Raw genomic sequence first — 20,664 nt, forward strand, 5'->3', positions numbered from 1 at the left:
GAAATGAGTGTGCAATTCATCCAGCAGCCAGGCTAATTACAGTGTAAGTGAAAACCTTAAGTATCTGACTACACATTGCAGATAAAAATCTGATGCCTATGAAGCCTCTACTACAAATCCTCACACAGCTAATCTGCACATTTTTTGAGGCACTACTAATGCTAACCCCACAGAAACAAGACTTTTAAGAGTATATAGTTGACAATAGGCTAAACACGAGCCAGCAGTGCCCAGGTGGCCAAGAAGGCCAATGCCATCCTGGCCTGCATCAGAAATAGTGTGGCCAGCAGGAGCAGGGAGGTCATTCTGCCCCTGGACTCAGCACTGGTTAGGCTATACCTTGAGTCCTGTGTCCAGTTCTGGGCCCCTCAGTTTAGGAAGGATGTTGAGTTGCTGGAAGGTGTCCAGAGAAGGGCAACAAAGCTGGGGAGGGCTTTGGAGCACAAGCTCTATAAGGAGAGGCAGAGGGATCTGGGGTTGCTTAGCCTGGAGAAGAGGAGGCTCAGGGGAGACCTTCTTGCTGTGTACAACTCCCTGAAGGGAGGTTGTAGCCAGTTGGGGGTTGGTCTCTTCTCCCAGGCAACCAGCACCAGAACAAGAGGACACAGTCTCAAGCTGTGCCAGGGGAGGTTTAGGCTGGATGTTAGGAAGAAGTTCTTCACAGAGAGAGTGATTGGCCATTGGAATGTGCTGCCCAGGGAGGTGGTGGAGTCACCATCCCTGGAGGTGTTTAGGAAGAGACTGGATGGGGTGCTTGGTGCCATGGTTTAGTTGATTAGATGGTGTTGGGTGATAGGTTGGACTTGATGATCTCGAAGGTCTCTTCCAACCTGGTTAATTCTATTCTATTCTATTCTATTCTATTCTATTCTATTCTATTCTATTCTATTCTATTCTATTCTATTCTATTCTATTCTATTCTATTCTATTCTAGAGGTGAATGAGGCAATAGCTAATTGAAAACAAAGACTTAGGTCTCCTCTCTGACATCAGAGAAGTTACTAATCTCCAGATGCCTCAGGAAAATGATTTAATATCTATTACATTACAGTATTCCCTTTCTTTCCTGAGGCCCATTCTTTATTTGGTAAATTACATTTCTGAAGGCCTAAGCAGTCTCCTTCAGCAGACTTCATTACAAAAGGAATATTTTGCTACCATCTGGCAGTTACTGCATTAAAAGACAAGAACACAGCTGAGTGTGTGCAAACCAGTACTTACTAGAAGCAAAATGACCTTGCAAGAACTAAATACAGTAGGTGGAATACTTGATCCAGGTTAAATCACACCTGGAGATCATTAGGGACCTGGCCCTATTCATTATTCACAAATTATGTCAGGTATCTGAGAACATGGAGGCCTGATTTGATGATGACAGCTCCAGAGCTGCTCAGCATGAATGCAGCCATTCTGTGTGATGATTTCACCACTGCCAGCTTGGAGCTTTTCCTGCAAATGGCACTTTAATCCATCACGAGATGATGAAAAGACACAAAATTCCTACACAGGCTTGACAAACCCTCTGATTCTGCAGATACTCCTTGGGACTAGCATTTGGATTCAGGCATCCCTGCTTCTGCAAACCTTTTAAGAGAACTTACTGAGTAAAACAAAGGATGGCAAACAACAATTTTTCTCACATGAACTATTCATTTCCCCATGCAGACCTCTGACACCACCACTGACTCAGAGCTGATGGCTGTGGAGAGTCATTTAGGGCAGTTTTTGCACATGGAGGTATACTTTAGCTATGTCCTGGTCACAAGGTGGAACAGAAGTTGAATGTATGTCATTCTGTTACAGTATCACAGTATCACAGTATCACAGTAACTAAGGTTGGAAGAGACCCCAAGGATCATCAAGTCCAACCTGTTCCAACAGACCTCACAACTAGATCATAGCACCAAGCGCCACGTCCAATCTCCCCTTGAACACCTCCAGGGACGGCGACTCCACCACCTCCCTGGGCAGCACATTCCAATGACGAATGACTCGCTCGGTGAAGAACTTTTTCCTCACCTCGAGTCTAAACCTCCCCTGACACAACTTGAGACTGTGTCCCCTTGTTCTGGTGCTGGTTGCCTGGGAGAAGAGACCAACCCCCACCTGGCTACAACCACCCTTCAGGTAGTTGTAGAGGGCAATGAGGTCGCCTCTGATCCTTCTCTTCTCCAGGCTAAACAATCCCAGCTCCCTCAGCCTCTCCTCATAGGGCTTGTGCTCAAGGCCTCTCACCAGCCTTGTTGCCCTTCTCTGGACACGTTCAAGTGTCTCGATGTCCTTCCTAAACTGAGGGGCCCAGAACTGGACACAGTACTCAAGGTGTGGCCTAACCAATGCAGAGTACAGGGGCACAATGACCTCCCTGCTCCTGCTGGCCACACTATTCCTAATACAGGCCAGGATGCCATTGGCCTTCTTGGCCACCTGGGCACACTGCTGGCTCATGTTTAGGCGGGTGTCAATCAGCACCCCCAGGTCCCTCTCCGTTTGGCAGCTCTCCAGCCACTCTGACCCCAGCCTGTAGCTCTGCATGGGGTTGCCGTGGCCAAAGTGCAGCACCCGGCACTTAGACTTATTAAATGCCATCCCATTGGACTCTGCCCATCTGTCCAGTCGGTCAAGGTCCCTCTGCAGAGCCTTTCTACCCTCTAACTGACTAACATCTGTTCCCAACTTGGTGTCATCTGCAAACTTGCTGATGACTGACTCAACCCCCTCATCCAGATCATCAATGAAGATGTTAAAGAGGATGGGGCCCAGCACTGATCCCTGGGGGACGCCACTGGTGACTGGCCGCCAGCCGGATGTGGCACCATTCACCACCACTCTCTGGGCTCGGCCCTCCAGCCAGTTCCTAACCCAGCACAGAGTGTTGTGGTCCAAACCACGAGCTGACAGCTTAGCCAGCAGTTTACTGTGGGGGACGGTGTCAAAGGCCTTGCTGAAGTCCAGATAGACTACATCCACAGGCCTCCCCACATCCACCAGACGGGTCACCTGATCATAGAAGGAGATCAGGTTGGAGAGGCAGGACCTGCCCTTCCTAAATCCATGTTGGCTGGACCCGAGCCCTTGGCCATCCTTCAGGTGCGCAGTTATTGCCGCCAGGATAATCTGCTCCATCACTTTCCCTGGCACTGAGGTCAGGCTGACTGGTCTGTAGTTTCCAGGTTCCTCCATCCGTCCCTTCTTGTGGATGGGGACCACATTGGCCAGTTTCCAGTCACCTGGGACCTCTCCAGTGAGCCAGGACTGGAGGAAAATGATGGAGAGCGGCTTGGCCAGCTCGTCTGCCAGCTCTCTCAGCACCCTAGGATGGATCCCATCCGGTCCCATGGACTTGTGGGTGTCCAAGTGGCTCAGCAGGTCCTGGACTAATTCCTCATGGATTTCTGGGGCATTACACTGCTCCCCGACCCTATTACCCAGCTCAGGAGGCCACTCATCCTGGACTCCTACCTTGCTGTTAAACATTGAGGCAAAGAAGGCGTTCAGGACCTCAGCCTTTTCCTCGTCTTTGGTCACCATGTTCCCCTCCAGGTCCAGTAAGGAGTGGAGGTTCTTCTTGCCCTTCTTTTTAGCATTGATATATTTGTAAAATTGCTTTTTATTATCTTTCACAGAGGTGGCCAGCTTCAGTTCCAACTGGGCCTTTGCCTCTCTAATTTTATTCCTACATAATCTAACCACTTCCTTAAACATACCTCGAGAAGCCTTCCCCTCCTTCCAAAGGTGATACAGCCTCTTTTTTTCCCTTAAATCCTTCAGGAGCTGCTTGTCCATCCAGGCCGGTCGCCTTCCCCGCCGGCTCATCTTTCGGCACATGGGGACCGCCAGTTCCTGTGCCTTCAAGAGCTCCTGTTTGAAGTAGGTCCAACCCTCCTGGACCCCTCGGTTCATGAGGGTTGGTACCCAGGGAACTTTACAAATAAGTTTCTTAAAGAGGCTGAAGTTTGCCCTCCGGAAGTCCAAGGTGAAGGTTCTGTTGGTACTCCTCCCTATCTCCCTGCATATTGAAAACTTCACTATCTCGTGGTCACTGCACCCTAGGCAGCCTCCCACGGTCACATCTCCCACTAGCCCTTCCCTATTGGAGAGCAGCAAGTCAAGCAGAGCCTGTCCCCTGGTAGGCTCACTTAACAGCTGCGTCAGGAAGCAATCCTCTATCCGCTCCAGGAATCTTCTGGACTGCCTTCTCTCTGCTGAATTAAGTTCCCAGCAGATATCCGGCAGGTTGAAGTCCCCCACGAGGACAAGATCTGATGATCTTGAAACAGCTTCCAGTTGTTTATAGAATAATTCATCAGCCTCCTCATTCTGGTTGGGTGGTCTATAACAGACTCCAACCAGGATGTCAGATTTGTTGGGCTGCCCTCTGATTTTAACCCACAGGCTCTCAATTCCCTCATCTTCCACCTCGAGTGGAAGATTACATACCTTGGCCTCCTTAGGAAGCAAAAGGAAAGGCATAGGCAAGTGGATTGCTACAAAAGCTGCCTGGACTCACTGTCCACCAAGGTCCACCACCCAGTCACCATCACTGGAGGTGTTTAGGAAGAGAGTGGATGGAGTGTTTGGTGCTGTGGTTTAGTTGATTAGATGGTGTTGGGTGGTAGGTGGGACTCGATCTTGAAGGTCTTTTCCAATCTGGTTAATTCTAGTCTAGTCTAGTCTAGTCTAGTCTACTCCATTCAGCAAAAATGGTTCTTTAGACTAAAAAGATCTGTGACCCTGAAAACATATGCTAGCCAACATCCCTACAAAAGGGCAGAGTGATGACTTGCCATTCCCCACAAATGCTGACCAAGAGCTGAGCAGGGCTCAGCTGCCTTACCTGGAAACTGCTTTGCCAGAGTGCAGTTTCACATTACCTGTTGTTCAGGACTCTGCTTGGAAGGCAGAATGAGGGATTTGATGAATGTCACATTGAAGACACCTGATGTGATCAGGATGCAAATGACTTGTACCCAAAGAGCTGAAATACTCCCTCTACCATCTGGCTAAACCAAGTATTTGATAATTAGCTTAAAAATCTAGGGGTAATGATGAGTGCTTGCACATTGTCTTCAAAGATCTCATTCCCTTTGGTGAGCCTGCAGTGTGCCCAGACAGCCAAGAGGGCCAATGGCATCCTGGCCTGCATCAGGAACAGTGTGGCCAGCAGGAGCAGGGAGGTCATTCTGCCCCTGTACATTGCACTGGTCAGGCTGCACCTCAAATACTGTGTCCAGTTCTGGGCCCCTCAGTTTAGGAAGGAGGTTGACTTGCTGGAACGAGTCCAGAGAAGGGCAACAAAGCTGGGGAGGGGCTTGGAGCACAGCCCTATGAGGAGAGGCTGAGGGAGCTGGGGTTGCTTAGACTGGAGAAGAGGAGACTCAGGGGTGACCTTATTGCTCTCTACAACTACCTGAAGGGAGGTTGTAGACAGGCGGATGATGGTCTCTTCTCCCAGGCAGCCAGCACCAGAACAAGAGGACACAGTCTCAGGCTGCACCAGGGGAGGTTTAGGCTGGAGGTCAGGAAGAAGTTCTATACAGAGAGAGTGATTGCCCATTGGAATGGGCTGCCTGTGGAGGTGGTGGAGTCGCCATCACTGGAGGTATTCAGGAGGAGACTTGATGGGGTGCTTGGTGCCATGGTTTAGTTGTTTAGGTGGGTTGGATTGGTTGAAGGGTTGGACACCATGATCTTGGAGGTCTCTTCCAACCTGGTTTATTATTATTAGTAGTAGTAGTATATGGGATTTTGCAGAATTTGGTGGCAAAGTGGTGTGGTGGTTTAGGCTGGGTGCCCCCCTGCTGTGGCCACACAAGACACAGCTCTGATGTCCCGAGTGTCCAGCCCAGTGGGTGGACACAGGAAGTTGTGTGTTTCATCCCATAATGTCCTGCTCCCTGTAAAAACCATCAGCAAGGTTCTACACTTCCTCTTTGTTCCCTCACTGCTCCAGTGGAGATGTCCTCTATCTGATAATGGAGGGGGAGTCATCTGGAGACTTCTTGGGGCCTGGCCAGGCCTAATGCCTGGAGGAGAAGGGGGAAGGCAATCTCAGATCTGGCCAGCTGAGATTAGCCTAACAGTGGAAGAAGGGGCGGGAAGAAAGAGCCCTAGGGGTTTTGGGTGTACCCCCAGGTGGGGAGAGGGAAGTGTTGGGATGCTTCTGGGTGTGCCTTGGGAATCTCTTTTGCCACTGTGCTTGTGGTTCTCTGTAAAATATTCAGTGCTTTTCCATTTAAACTTTCCACCACTTCTGCAATCCATTTGTCTGAGCCTCGTTTGTTTTTCTGCCTGTGGTGGGAGGGAAGGAAGGAGCTGCCCTTCAACCCACCACAAGTGGCAAAAATAATAGTAAGTCTTCTGAAAGATCCAGCCAAAAAATAAACATCCTACCAGACTAGAAAGTTTTGGTGGATATGTTGGCACTGGTGCTCTATGTACAAAGCCAGTTGTCAGAGGCATTAAAACAGCAGCAAAAGGAGGAAAGACTACAATGCTGGACACAGCAGGCATATGACAGAGCAGATGCTGAATGTTGTTAGATATAAGGGATACAAGACAATTTCTCATCAGCCAGGGGATTGATGAGAGAAAATGAGTAGGAAGCAAAAAGACTGTCTATCTAAAACAGAAGCAAATATCACAGTATCACAGTATCACAGTATAACTAAGGTTGGAAGAGACCTTGAGGATCATCAAGTCCAACCTGTCTCCACAGACCTCACGACTAGACCATGGCACCAAGTGCCACATCCAATCCCCTCTTGAACAGCTCCAGGGATGGTGATGGTGACTCCACCACCTCCCTGGGCAGCACATTCCAATGACGAATGACGCTCTCAGTGAAGAACTTTCTCCTCACCTTGAGTCTAAACCTCCCCTGGCGCAGCTTGAGACTGTGTCCCCTTGCACACCAGAGGCATTCAGTGAATTTGCAGATGACACCAAGCTGAGGGCTGGTGTTGATCTCTTAGAGGGTAGAAGGGATCTGCAGAGGGACCTTGACAGGCTGGACAGATGGGCAGAGTCCAACAGGATGGTACTCAACAAGTCCAAGTGCTGGGTGCTGCACTTTGGCCACAACAACCCCATGCAGTGCTACAGGCTGGGGTCAGAGTGGATGGAGAACAGCCAGGCAGAAAGGAACTGGGGGGTACTGATTGACAGTAGGCTGAATGATAGGTTGGACACGATGATCTTGAAGGTCTCTTCCAACCTGGTTTATTCTATTCTATTCTATTCTACTCTAACATGAGCCAGCAGTTTGTTCAGGTGGCCAAGAAGATCAATGGCATCCTGACATGCATCAGGAATAGTGTGGCCAGAAGGAGCAGGGAAGTCATTCTACCCCTGGACTCAGCACTGGTTAGGCCACACCTTGAGTCCTGTGTCCAGTTCTGGGCCCCTCAATTTAAGAAGGACATTGAGACTCTTGAATGTGTTCAGAGAAGGGCAATGAGGCTGGGGAGAGGCCTTGAGCATAAGCCCTATGAGGAGAGGCTGAGGGAGCTGGGGTTGCTTAGCCTGGAGAAGAGGAGGCTCTTGCTCTCTACAGCTACCTGAAGGGAGGTTGTATCCAGGTGGGGGTTGGTCTCTTCTCCCAGGCAACCAGAACAAGAGGACACAGTCTCAACCTGTGCTAGGGGAGCTTTAGGCTGGATGTTAGGAAGAAGTTCTTCAGAGAAAGAGTGATTTGCCATTGGAATGTGCTGCCCAGGGAGGTGGTGGAGTCACCATCCCTGGAGGTATTCAAAAAGGGATTGGTCATGGCGCTTGAAGCCATGGTTTAGTTAGTCCTGAGGTGTTGGGTGACAGGTTGGACTTGATGATCTTTGAGGTTTTTTCCAACATCTTCAGTTATAGTGTTCCCCTCCAGGTCCAATAAGGAGTGGAGGTTCTTCTTACCCCTCTTTTTAGCCTTAATATATCCTGTCCAGCCAGAAAGGGGAACAAGATGAGGCCATCAGCACTATTTAACATTTATGAATCCTGAGTTTGTGTTACTTTGTGTGGCTGGCCATGTGCATGGGTATGCCTGAAATGCATGCAATGCATGCATGAGCTTGTGCAGGTGCCTGGAGGGACCACGTGCTGGGCCTTGCTGCTGCCTGATTGCCCTGAGAGCAGCGGCCAAACGGCTCTAATTCTTCTTCTCATGGAGCTCGTTCCCCTTCGTGGGTTGCTACAACACTGTGCTGTTATGTAACAAATCTGGTTGTCTGAAATGGGAAAGAAACTCAACATTCTCCAGGAACATTTTGTGCCATGCACAGCTCCTCTTTCAGCGCCTCCTCCTAGAGGGACTGTGTCTGACTGTCTGCTGACTGCTCCTCTAAAAATACTTGCCTAGAAAATTGCTCATGATCTTTGATAAACATAACTCTTTTGTTCCTGCAAACAGATTGAGCTTGTGCTAGCAGGTTAACTGGCAGTCCTGGTGGATAACAAGTTGCCCACGGGACAGCGATGTGCCCTGGTGGCCAAGAAGGCCAATGGGATCCTGGGGTCCGTTAAGAAGAGTGTGTCCAGCAGATCAAGGGAGGTTCTCCTGCCCTTCTACTCTGCCCTGGTGAGACCTCATCTTGAGTACTGTGTTCAGTCTGGAGCTCAGTTTAAGAGGGACAGGGATCTGCTGGAGAGGGTCCAGTGGAGGGCTACCAGGATGTTTAGGGGACTGGAGCATGTGCCTTATAGAACAGAATAGAATAGAATAGAATTAACCAGGTTGGAAAAGACCTTTGAGATCATTGAGTCCAACCTATCACCCAACACCATCTCATCAACTAAACCATGGCATCAAGCACCCCATCCAGTCACCTCCACTGATGCTGACTCCACCACCAGCCTGGGCAGCACATTCCAATGGCAAATCACTCTTCTAGGAATGATCACAGGCTGAGGGACCTGGGGCTTTTTAGTCTGGAAAAGAGAAGACTTGGAGGGGATTTCATAAATGTTCATAAATATCTGAGGGCTGGGGGTCAGGAGGGAGGGGACAGGCTCTTCTCACTTGCTCATGGTGATAGAACAAGGAGAAATGGATGTAAGCTGCAGCACAGGAGGTTCCATCTCAACACAAGGGGGAACTTCATTTCTGTAAGCCACTGGAACAGGCTGCCCAGAGAGGTTGTGGCATCTCCTTCTCTGGAGACTTTCAAGGCCCATCTGGATGCATTCCTCAGTGACCTGAGCTAGATTGTATGGTCCTGCTCTGGCAGGGGGGTTGGACTCAATGATCTCTTTAGGTCCCTTCCAACCCCTGACATCCTGTGATCCTGTGAACTACTTCCTAGAAAAACATTTTACATGATCCTGGTTCCTCATAGCACAAGAGCTGACTTTGTCAGTGCTGAACGACTGTCTGTATCTAGAGAAGTTTCTTGGCCATACCTGTATACACTGGGAAAACTCAGTTTACAGTAAGAATTTACAGTGTTGCAGCACATGTAAAAAGAATAAGGAAAGGAACAAGGGGCATAACCATCTGGCCAAAACCCACAGCTCTCACAAGAGGCCTGCACTACTATTAGAGTTAGCACAAGGTCAGTAAAGTCAGTAAAGACCTCCTTGTTTCTTAGTGTTTGGATTTTTTTGTCATTAATTTTTGTTTGGTTGGATGGTTTTGTTGCTATTTTTTTTTTACTAAAGTCTCAGAGGATCCTTTTCTTTCTACCCTCTACCTGGTGATGCAGAAGAACTTATTTGCCATATGCTAGACTGCTGGTGAATGTGTCTGGTCTGTCATTAGAAATGATACAGACCAGATGTCACCTTTTCATTCAAATCAAGCCTAAACTTGATAACTCATTTTGTGCTATGCAGGAGATTAGTACTGGCTTTGTCAGCCACAGAATACTGTAATTGCTTTTGAAGTACACTAATATAGAAATTTGCTTCCAAAGTACACTAATATAGAATTTGCATGACTGTACACTTCAGAGAGTACTAAGAGTGAGCGGATACTAAAAACTAGAATAGAGTATCACAGTATCACAGTAACTAAGGTTGGAAGAGACCCCAAGGATCATCAAGTCCAACCTGTTCCAACAGACCTCACAACTAGATCATAGCACCAAGCGCCACGTCCAATCTCCCCTTGAACACCTCCAGGGACGGCGACTCCACCACCTCCCTGGGCAGCACATTCCAATGACGAATGACTCGCTCAGTGAAGAACTTTTTCCTCACCTCGAGTCTAAACCTCCCCTGACACAACTTGAGACTGTGTCCCCTTGTTCTGGTGCTGGTTGCCTGGGAGAAGAGACCAACCCCCACCTGGCTACAACCACCCTTCAGGTAGTTGTAGAGGGCAATGAGGTCGCCTCTGATCCTTCTCTTCTCCAGGCTAAACAATCCCAGCTCCCTCAGCCTCTCCTCATAGGGCTTGTGCTCAAGGCCTCTCCCCAGCCTTGTTGCCCTTCTCTGGACACGTTCAAGTGTCTCGATGTCCTTCCTAAACTGAGGGGCCCAGAACTGGACACAGTACTCAAGGTGTGGCCTAACCAATGCAGAGTCCAGGGGCACAATGACCTCCCTGCTCCTGCTGGCCACACTATTCCTAATACAGGCCAGGATGCCATTGGCCCTCTTGGCCACCTGGGCACACTGCTGGCTCATGTTTAGGCGGGTGTCAATCAGCACCCCCAGGTCCCTCTCCGTTTGGCAGCTCTCCAGCCACTCTGACCCCAGCCTGTAGCTCTGCATGGGGTTGCCGTGGCCAAAGTGCAGCACCCGGCACTTAGACTTATTAAATGCCATCCCAAATAGAATAGAATAGAATGGAATGGAATAGAATGGAACAGAATAGAATTAACCAGGTTGGAAAAGATCTTTGAGATCACCAAGTCCAACCTATCACTCAACCATCTAATCAACTAAACCATAATAATAAACCAGGTTGGAAGAGCCCTTCAAGATCATCGCATCCAACCCTCAACCAATCCAACCCACCTAAACAACTAAACCATGGCACCAAGCACCCCATCCAGTCTCTTCCTAAACACCTCCAGTGATGCTGACTTCACCACCTCCCTGGGCAGCACATTCCATGGCCAATCACTCTTTCTGGGAAGAACTTCTTCCCAGCATCCAGCCTAAACCTCCCCTGGCACAGCTTGAGACTGTGTCCTCTTGTTCTGGCGCTGGTTGCCTGGGAGAAGAGACCAACCCCCACCTGGCTACAACCTCCTTTAGGTAGTTGTAGACAGCAAGAAGGTCACCCCTGAGCCTCCTCTTCTCCAGGCTAAGCAACCCCAGCTCCCTCAGCCTCTCCTCATAGGGCTGTGCTCCAAACCCCTCCCCAGCTTTGTTGCCCTTCTCTGGACACCTTCCAGCAACTCAACATCTTTCCTAAACTGAGGGCCCCAGAACTGGACACAGGACTCAAGGTGTGGCCTAACCAGTGCTGAGTACAGGGGCACAATGACTTCCCTGCTCCTGCTGGCCACACTCTTCCTGATCCAGGCCAGGATGCCATTGGCCTTCTTGGCTGCCTGGGCACACTGCTGGCTCATGTTCAGCCTACTATCAGTACCCCCAGGTCCCTTTCTGCTCTCCAGCCACTCTGACCCCATCCTGTAGCACTGCATGGGGTTGTTGTGGCCAATGTGTAGAACCCTGCTCTTAGATGTGTCCAGTCTCCTGCCCTCGCCCTCTCTATCTGTCCAGCCTGCCAAGGTCTGTTAACCATCTTGAAAAATTATCTGATATTAAAATTACAGAAACAATATGAAGAACACTTCGACCTGTGAATAGAAGACCTTGCAAATGAAATGCTTCAAACACACCTCTGTGCATCCAACACTTGTTTGGCTAATGTATCCTTCACAGACTGAGAGAAGTGTTTTCAGGAGTAAAGATTAATTGCATTATGGTGCTCTTGACATCCCTATTTTTCTGATCCATTTGCCAGAGAGATGCTTTTAACTTTTTCATTATGAAGCTTTTACTCTTGCAACTTTCACCTGCTGAGTTTAGGCAACTAGCAATAATCTGACAATGTTTTTCTCATTGAAACCCTCTCTTTTTATACTCTCCTCATTGTATTTGGGCACATCTATTTTATGGATCTGTTAAGATATGGATGACTAATATGAAAGTTACTTTGTGCTCCTTTTGAAAAGTATGATCAGGTTGCTTCATTTTCTAAAGTTGGATTTATGTGTAGGCTCCCTGTGACAACACAGATGTTTCATGTGATGGGAAGGTGGTTGTTTTGCAAGGGAAAAGATCATTGTCATTTTGCACCCTTTCTGCCAGGGAATAGCAGCGAATCAAGGGCTGGCTTTATGAAAGCATTGCCTGCCCAACATCTATGCTGAAGTCATTGTAGGCTGGGATACTTCATGCTTAATGAGAGCTTGTAAAGCCCTTTCAGATGGTCTTTCACACAGATATTGCTCTAGCAATATTTGTTTAAATCCCCCAGGGTCTACAGAGATTCATTTACTGTCTGTATTCAGGTTCTTCTGTCTAGGTGGGGCCAGGACCATGAGGGTGGGAAGTGGCCATACCTCTTTCTGCTCCCTGCCTTTTCCATTCTAGGCATTTATTTGTAGCCCTTCCATCACTCATTTTTTTCCTTATTTCCTTCAACTTCAGGCATATGAAGTATGATAAATTCAAGCAGCTGTGACCATTCACAGATCAGCACCTCTCCTACTTTACCACAGTAGGCATGAGGAATTACTACCTCATGAATTCAGTTCCATGAGGCCTGTAAAATAGCAGGAATTTAACTCTCTGCTAAGGACCATGTTGGCAAAGAGCCTTGTGATTGTTAAACCATCACAAGCCTGTTCAGCCTTCAGAAGCTCTTAGATACTGATAGATCAGGTCCCCTTGGATTCCCCACATCACCACCCCAGACCTGGTTTAGCATGTTAGAGGACAGCAACAGCATTTCATTAGCACAGTGCAGATCTCTCTGCTGGCTGAATCATAGTCTGTGCAGTTTCAGCCAGGATCTAACAGCTACAGCAGACCAAGGTACAGTTTGACACAGCATGTGATATCTGAAGCAGATCTGGGCTGCAGCAATAACCCCTTTGTTAAAGTGTAGCAAGAAATTACACCACGTCTTTTGTCCCCAATTAAAACTATCAGAGTGGCATCATAACTTGGCTTTTGATTCTTGTCATCTGAGGGAGGAGGAGAGAGAACTCTGAGGCACAATGATAAAACCAATTCAGCCACCCACTCAGCAAATCACAGAAGATTTTTGACTTTAAATTTCGTCTGAGCTCCACAGGGAGACAGTTCTTCAATGCCCAGAGCTACCTGACATTTTAATAACATCTGATCATTCTGTGCAGCCTTTCATCCCAAAGCATTTTCCCTGAGTATTTATACTGCACACGTACACAGGAGTCATCCCATCATTTCTAGTGAGGAATAACATTCAGCCTTATACATATGCAGCTGTGTGCTTAACCCACACAGTGTACAAGTCAGATTGGCTTGTCAGAGCACTCAGGCTCCCCCGCAACCACCTGAAGGATGACAGGCCACCTCTGCTTCAGCTGCAATCCTGCTACTGCAGTCCTGGGGGTTGTACACTACATTTAGGCTCCCTCCAACCTGCTCAAGTCCTTCAAGGAATAGACAGCAAAAAGTGGCAGAAGAGAGAAAGGAACTTCAGTACCCCCAAGAGATACTACTCTCAGACTCACAGAATACTTTGGGTTGGCAGGGACCTTAAAGATCATAGAATCACAGAATCAATAAGGTTGCAAAAGACCTCAGAGATCATCAAGTCCAACCTATCACCCAACACCTTATGAATAACTAAACCATGGCTTCAGGTGCCACATTCAATCCCCTGTCAAACACCTTCAGGGACGGTGACTCCACCACCTCCCTGGGCAGCACATTCCAATGGCCAGTCACTCCTTCTGTGAAGAATTTCTTCCCAACAGAAAAACTTTCTCCTCACCTCGAGCCTAAACTTCCCCTGGCACAGCTTGAGACTGTGTCCTCTTGTTCTGGTGCTGGTTACCTTGGAGAAGAGACCAACCCCCACCCAGCTACTACCTCCCTTCAGGTAGCTGCAAGAAGGTCTCCCCTGAGCCTCCTCTTCTCCAGGCTACGCAACCTCAGCTCCCTCAGCCTCTCCTCATAGGGCTTGTGCTCCAAACCCCTCCCCAACTTGGCACTAAGTGCCTCATCCAGTCTCTTTTTAAATGCCTCCAGTGATGGTGACTCCACCACCTCCCTGGGCAGCACATAGAATAGAATAGAATAGAATAGAATAGAATAGAATAGAATAGAATAGAATAGAATAGAATAGAATAGACCAGACCAGTTTGGAAAAGGCCCTCGAGGTCATAAAGTGCAACCTATCACCCAACACTATCTAATCAACTAAACCATGGCTCCAAGCACCTCATCCAGTCTCTTCCGGAACACCTCCAGCGATCGTGACTCCACCACCTCCCTGGGCAGCACATTCCAGGACACGTGCAGCAGGTACCCTTGGGTGCCTCCATTAAATGTTTGCATAGTGAAGTACAAGAACTGAACTCTGATGAATATGATGGATTTAAAGACCTCTCAACAACCTGAAGGGTGTCAGCTTTTTAATTTTTTTGCCTAGATTGCTGTAAAAATGAGCCTCATTTAAGAGCTATCTTTACTAAATGATCAAGATCATCAGTGATTAACCATACAATGTGAAAAGAGAAGACTAAGCTATTGTTAGGGATAACATCACTTCTAGTGCAGCATAAAGTGAGCAATCTAGTAAAATGAGCATAATATATACCGCTCCTTGGAGTCAAGGATCATCTGGTAAATGATTGAAAAGCAGATAGAGAGGAGAAAAATTAAAGGAAGAATCAACATCAAATGTAAGGTTCTTGGTTGAAATTGAAAAATACTTTGTGAAGAGCTTCAAGCATTCCAATGAAAAAAATTCATCTCTTCTTAATATTATTGATTTTGTGTCTGGAGAAAAACCCACATAATATTGTGCTGAAGTTGCTGAAGATGCTTACTGGAGGAAGACAGATGGATGAGGTCAAAGTCATTACTTTGTTCAAACTATGAAACTCAAACAGAATGAAAAGGTGGTAAAAACCTTGTGGTGAATTAGTTTCACTCACTGAAATATATTCACTTTATTATGCCTTGGTGATAATGAAAGAGGTATATAGGATAGGATAGGATAGGATAGGATAGGATAGGATAGGATAGCATAGCATAGCATAGCATAGCGTAGGGTAGGATAGGATAGGATAGCATAGCATAGCATAGCATAGCATAGCATAGCATAGCATAGCATAGCGTAGCGTAGGGTAGGGTAGGGTAGGATAGGATAGAATTAACCAGGTTGGAAATGACCTTCCAGATCATCAAGTCCAACCTATCACCCAACACTATCTAATCAGGCTCAACCATGGCACCAAGCACCCCATCAAGTCTCTTCCTAAACACCTCCAGTGATGGTGACTCCACCACCTCCCTGGGCAGCACATTCCAATGGCCAATCACTCTTTCTGGGATGAACTACTTCCTAACATCCAGCCTAAACCTCTCCTGGAACAGCTTGAGACTGTTTCCTCTTGTTCTGGTGCTGGTTGCCTGGGAGAAGAGACCAACCCCTGGTTACAACCTCCCTTCAGGGAGTTGTAGAGAGCAAGAAGGTCTCCCCTGAGCCTCCTCTTCTCCAGGCTAAGCAACCCCAGCTCCCTCAACCTCTCCTCACAGGGCTGTGCTCCAAACCCCTCCCCAGCTTTGTTGCCCTTCTCTGGACACCTTCCAGCAACTCAACATCTTTCCTAAACTGAGGGGCCCAGAACTGGACACAGGACTCAAGGTGTGGCCTAACCAGTGCTGAGTTGAGTAGAGGGGCAGGAGATCTTTGATCAAAACACAGAATTAACCTACTCCACAGAAAACCACTGGAAAGAGTGGGAGAATAAATTGCCTCTACAGAGTTAAGCTACAACACACGTGATTAGCTTTTTCAGTTTGCAAAGTGTTCTCTACTCAAGCACACCTCCCAAAGCAAGGCTTTTTTTCATGTTGGGACTAATCAGGTCTCAGGAGTCCGGGAACATCCTGGAAGAGGATTATATCTGAAATTTTAATTGGCCATTGGCCATTATTTTCTCTTTAGTTAAGACAGAGATGGGAATTAAATATCACTGTGTGCAGCAATGAGGAGGAAATTAAAGGGCGGGGGGAGGGAGGAGGGGAGTAGATTAGAAGCAATAAGCAACCTTTTCCTTAACCACAGAGCTGAGTGCTCACTGACAGAACCTCTAGCAGTCCTGGGTGTCGAAGTCTCTGTTAACACCAGGCCAGTATTGCAGGCTCTGTGTACTGCTGAGCCTGACATTTGGCCTTTGCTGATGCAGAGTATTGCTGGGAAATGTCAACAGCCATAACAAATATTACTGCATGTACCTGGCAAGTCACTCATGAAACACCCTTATGACTGTTTGCAGAGCCTTGTCTTTCTGGAAATAACAGATGTACTGGCAGAACAGTAAAATTTCAGGTTTCCAAACCCCAGTGTGAACTGCCATGACGGGGAGGGTAACATTGCAATTGCTCCAGCCTCTTAGTTAACTCTGCTCAATTCTCCTGGGAGAAACAAAACAAAACAAAAGCAAAAAAAAAAAAGCAAAGCAAAACAAAACAAAACCCCCAACAACAACAACAGAACAGCCACCAGGAAAAAAACCCCACAGCCCTGAATATTGGTCCATTTTGGTCCATTTATAGGTTGGGCACATTTCAGAAGAGAAGGGCAACAAAGGTGGGGAGGGGTTTGGAGCACAAGACCCTGTGAGGAGAAGCTGAGGGAGCTTAGCCTGGAGAAGAGGAGGCTCAGGGGAGACCTTCTTGCTCTCTACAACTACCTGAAGGGAGGTTGTAGACAAGAGGGGGTTGGTCTCTTCTCGCAGGCAACCAGCACCAAGAGAACAAGAGGACACAGTCTCAAGCTGCACCAGGGAAGGGTTAGGCTGGATGTTAGGAAAGAGTGATTGGTCATTGGAATGGGCTACTGAGAGAGGTGGAGTCAACATCACTGAAAGTGTTTATTAAGAGACTGGATGAGGCACTTGGTGCCTTGATTTAGTTGATCAGATGGTGTTGGATGATAGGTTGGACTCAATAATCTCTAAGGTCTTTTCCAACCTGGTTAATTCCATTCCATTCCATTCCATTCCATTCCATTCCATTCCATTCCATTCCATTCCATTCCATTCCGCTCTACTCTACTCTATTCCATTCTATTCTATTCTAGTCTAGTCTAGTCTATTCCAGTCTAGTCTAGTCTAGTCTATTCCATGCTTTCTTTTTCCAAAGCTGCCCAGATCCCTATTTCCCTTTCAGAATGGTCTCACATAATGGAAATGTAGAAAACACATCACAATAGGTCTAAGTGTGTATTTTCATCTATACCTGCTTTACTAAATAACAGATTTCCAGGTTTTACTTCAAGAAACAGTGTAATGTGCTGCAGACCAATGCCATCAGCAGAAAGCCTGAGAACTGCAGAAAACAGTCTTGTTAAGATTATGGTATGGGCTTTCTTGATTGTATTCAGTGTGCCTACAGTTCTGCTGTCCTTTCTAGAAGCCTTATTTTCCACAAAGTAGTCTAAATATGCCACAGTGTGAAGATTAGATTGTGTGTTCAGTATACAGACATATGTTGTCTTTCTTCTTTTCCAGCACTACCAACTGTGGCTCAGCATGTAAAGGTATTTCATTTGCTGAATTCAACTTGTCAACTGTAACAAGTATGTTCTAATCCCATTACAGGAATCACACTTCACTAATAATCACTTAGGAGCGAGCAAGCCTTCTCCTCTTTGATCATCCCAGATTTGCACAATGGCCGAGGGCAAGAAGCACAAAGTCTGCTGAGAAGAGATGTGGACAGACAACCTGCAAGGCACAACACCTGAGCAGCACATATTTGATGCAAAGTACAATTGTTTAAAAGGTACCTCAACCACCATTTTACAACGTTCATTACTGTAGCAAATGTTTTAACATCATTTCTGTGCCATTTCCATTTGTGCTGCTCCAGTTTCACAGTGCTGTAACTGTTGAAAATATGGCTGCAGCTGTGATTCACTAACTTTAGCTGTCTGGTCTTCCTCTTCATCACTGAATAAGGTATTGACTTGATTTTCTTAGGAGTCTAATATTGCTATGAGGTCAACCACCAACAGAACAAGAGGACACAGTCTCAAGCTGCACCAGGGGAGCTTTAGGCTGGATGCTAGGAAGAAGTTCTTCCCAGAAAGAGAGATTGGCCATTGGAATGGGCTGCCCAGGGAGGTGGTGGAGTCACCATCACTGGAGGTGTTTAGGAGGAGACTAGATAGGGTGCTTGGTTGCATGGTTTAGTTGATTAGGTGGTGCTGGATGATAGGTTGGACATGATGATCTTGAAGGTTTCTACCAACCTGGTTTATTCTATTCTATTCTATTCTATTCTATTCTATTCTATTCTATTCTATTCTATTCTATTCTATTCTATTCTATTCTATTCTATTCTATTCTATTCCATTCCATTCCATTCAAGATTTTTGGTGGATGAACATCTTTATTCTGGTTTGGAAACAGAACCTTTTTGAAGGGGTGATGAGAGGCTGTGCAGACAGGCTGCAACTGGAGATTTATTGGAGCTATCAGACCATATTGAATGTCTCCTGTCCAAATGCTGAGAGCTATGAGGCTCTATCGACTTCACTGTGGAAACAGCTCGCAACGAAGGAGACTAAGGAAAGGATTAAAAAAGGGAGGACATCATTTCCTTATCACACAGCTGTCCAAAAACATTTGAGCTTTCCATTCAGGTTTCAAACAAAACTGCTTTCCTGGCTGTGCCATTAGACACCACATTGACTGAAATAGATGTTTAAAATGAATTAGTGTTCAGGCTGCTGCTTGTTCTCTTGGCTAGGAGGAAGATGTCGTCTATAATCAGTTTTAATTTTCATATGTTTGTGACAAAGCACAAAACTGCATGGTTTGGATGACAAATATAGCAGGAAAGTTTTCCCTCCTCTCTTCCCTTATTCAGACTGCTTGTTTTGACTGCAGTCATTAAGGGAATAACAGAAGCTCGGTTTTTTGGTTTGTTGTTTCTTTTTTGGCAGCAGGTTTAAAAAGAAAAACACACAACCTTAACATGTCCTTTAATGGTTTGGGGCAAAGTAATGACTCAATGAATGAATTCAGTCCTCTTGCGTGAGTTAACTGTTTCCAACTCATGAACCATTTCACTAACAATTGAAATATGGCCAGGCTTGCTCATCTGCAAGGTGGCAGCCACAAAGACAAACGGTATAACTTTGTAGCTTGAGTAATCCTGGACAGGACACTAAGGCAAAACATTTCTCTCGCAGCCGTTTCCATGGTATCTCTAACACCCACATGCAGCAAGTAGGACACTCGTTGTTAGAGACTCATCCAAATAAATCCTACAAAGTAAATTGCATGGAACCCAATTTATCTACCTCAAAATGAAGTTTACTGGGATTTGACCCTGTGGCTTCAGGGAGGAAAAAAAAACCACCAAACAAGCAAGCAAGCAAGCAAGCAAGCAAGCAAACAAACAAACAACAAACCAACCCAGCCACTTCAAACATAATGTGCAAGTCATTCAGCCATTCTATTAGCTTCAAGACATAAATAGTAAATTTGAGAGCATACACATGCATATATACATATATATACATTTAGATATTCATATGTATACATACACATATATGTGTGTGTATATATATGTGTATATATATTTGTATGTATATTTGTATGTATGTATACACATGAATAGCACATTTGAGAGCATACACATGTATATACATATATATGTATATATACATATGTAAATAGTAAATTTGAGAGCATACACATGTATATACATATATAGAAGTATATATATACACACATATATATAAATAGTAAATCTGAGACCACATACATGTATGTCCAGAGAAGGGCAACAAGGCTGGGGAGAGGCCTTGAGCACAAGCCCTATGAGGAGAGGCTGAGGGAGCTGGGATTGTTTAGCCTGGAGAAAAGGAGGCTCAGGGGTGACCTCATTGCCCTCTACAACTACCCGAAAGGTGGTTGTAGACAGGAAGGGGTTGGTCTCTTCTCCCAGGCAACCAGCACCAGAACAAGAGGACACAGTCTCAAGTTGTGCCAGGGGAGGTTTAGACAAGGTGAGGAGAAAGTTCTTCACCGAGCGAGTTGTTAGCCATTGGAATGTGCTGCCCAGGGAGGTGGTGGAGTCACCATCCCTGGAGTTGTTCAAGAGGAGATTGGACATGGCAGTTGGTGCCATGGTCTAGTCATGAGGTCTGTGGTGACAGGTTGGACTCGATGATCCTCGAGGTCTCTTCCAACCTTAGTTATACTGTGATATGCATATATGTAAGTATATATATAAACATATACATAAATAGCAAAACTGAGACCATACACATGTATATACATCTATATATGTGTAAATATATATACATATAAATAGTAAAATTGAGACCATGTACATGTATATCCATATACATAAGCATATATATACACACATATATATTAATAGCAAATTTGAGACCATACACATGTATAACCATATATATAAGCATATATATACACACATATATATTAATAGCAAATTTGAGACCATACACATGTA

The 20,664-nt window shown here is 46.3% G+C and overlaps 1 protein-coding gene across 1 annotated transcript in view; it reads right to left on the bottom strand.

The window, feature by feature from the left end:
* The window catches only part of ENOX1 (ecto-NOX disulfide-thiol exchanger 1), a 380,677-nt gene that overhangs the window by 12,188 nt on the left and 347,825 nt on the right, over positions 1–20,664 (bottom strand). The gene's annotated exons all lie outside the window — the stretch shown is intronic.

This window comes from Dryobates pubescens, chromosome 7 (assembly GCF_014839835.1).
Source record: "Dryobates pubescens isolate bDryPub1 chromosome 7, bDryPub1.pri, whole genome shotgun sequence".
Taxonomy (NCBI): Eukaryota; Metazoa; Chordata; class Aves; order Piciformes; family Picidae; genus Dryobates; species Dryobates pubescens.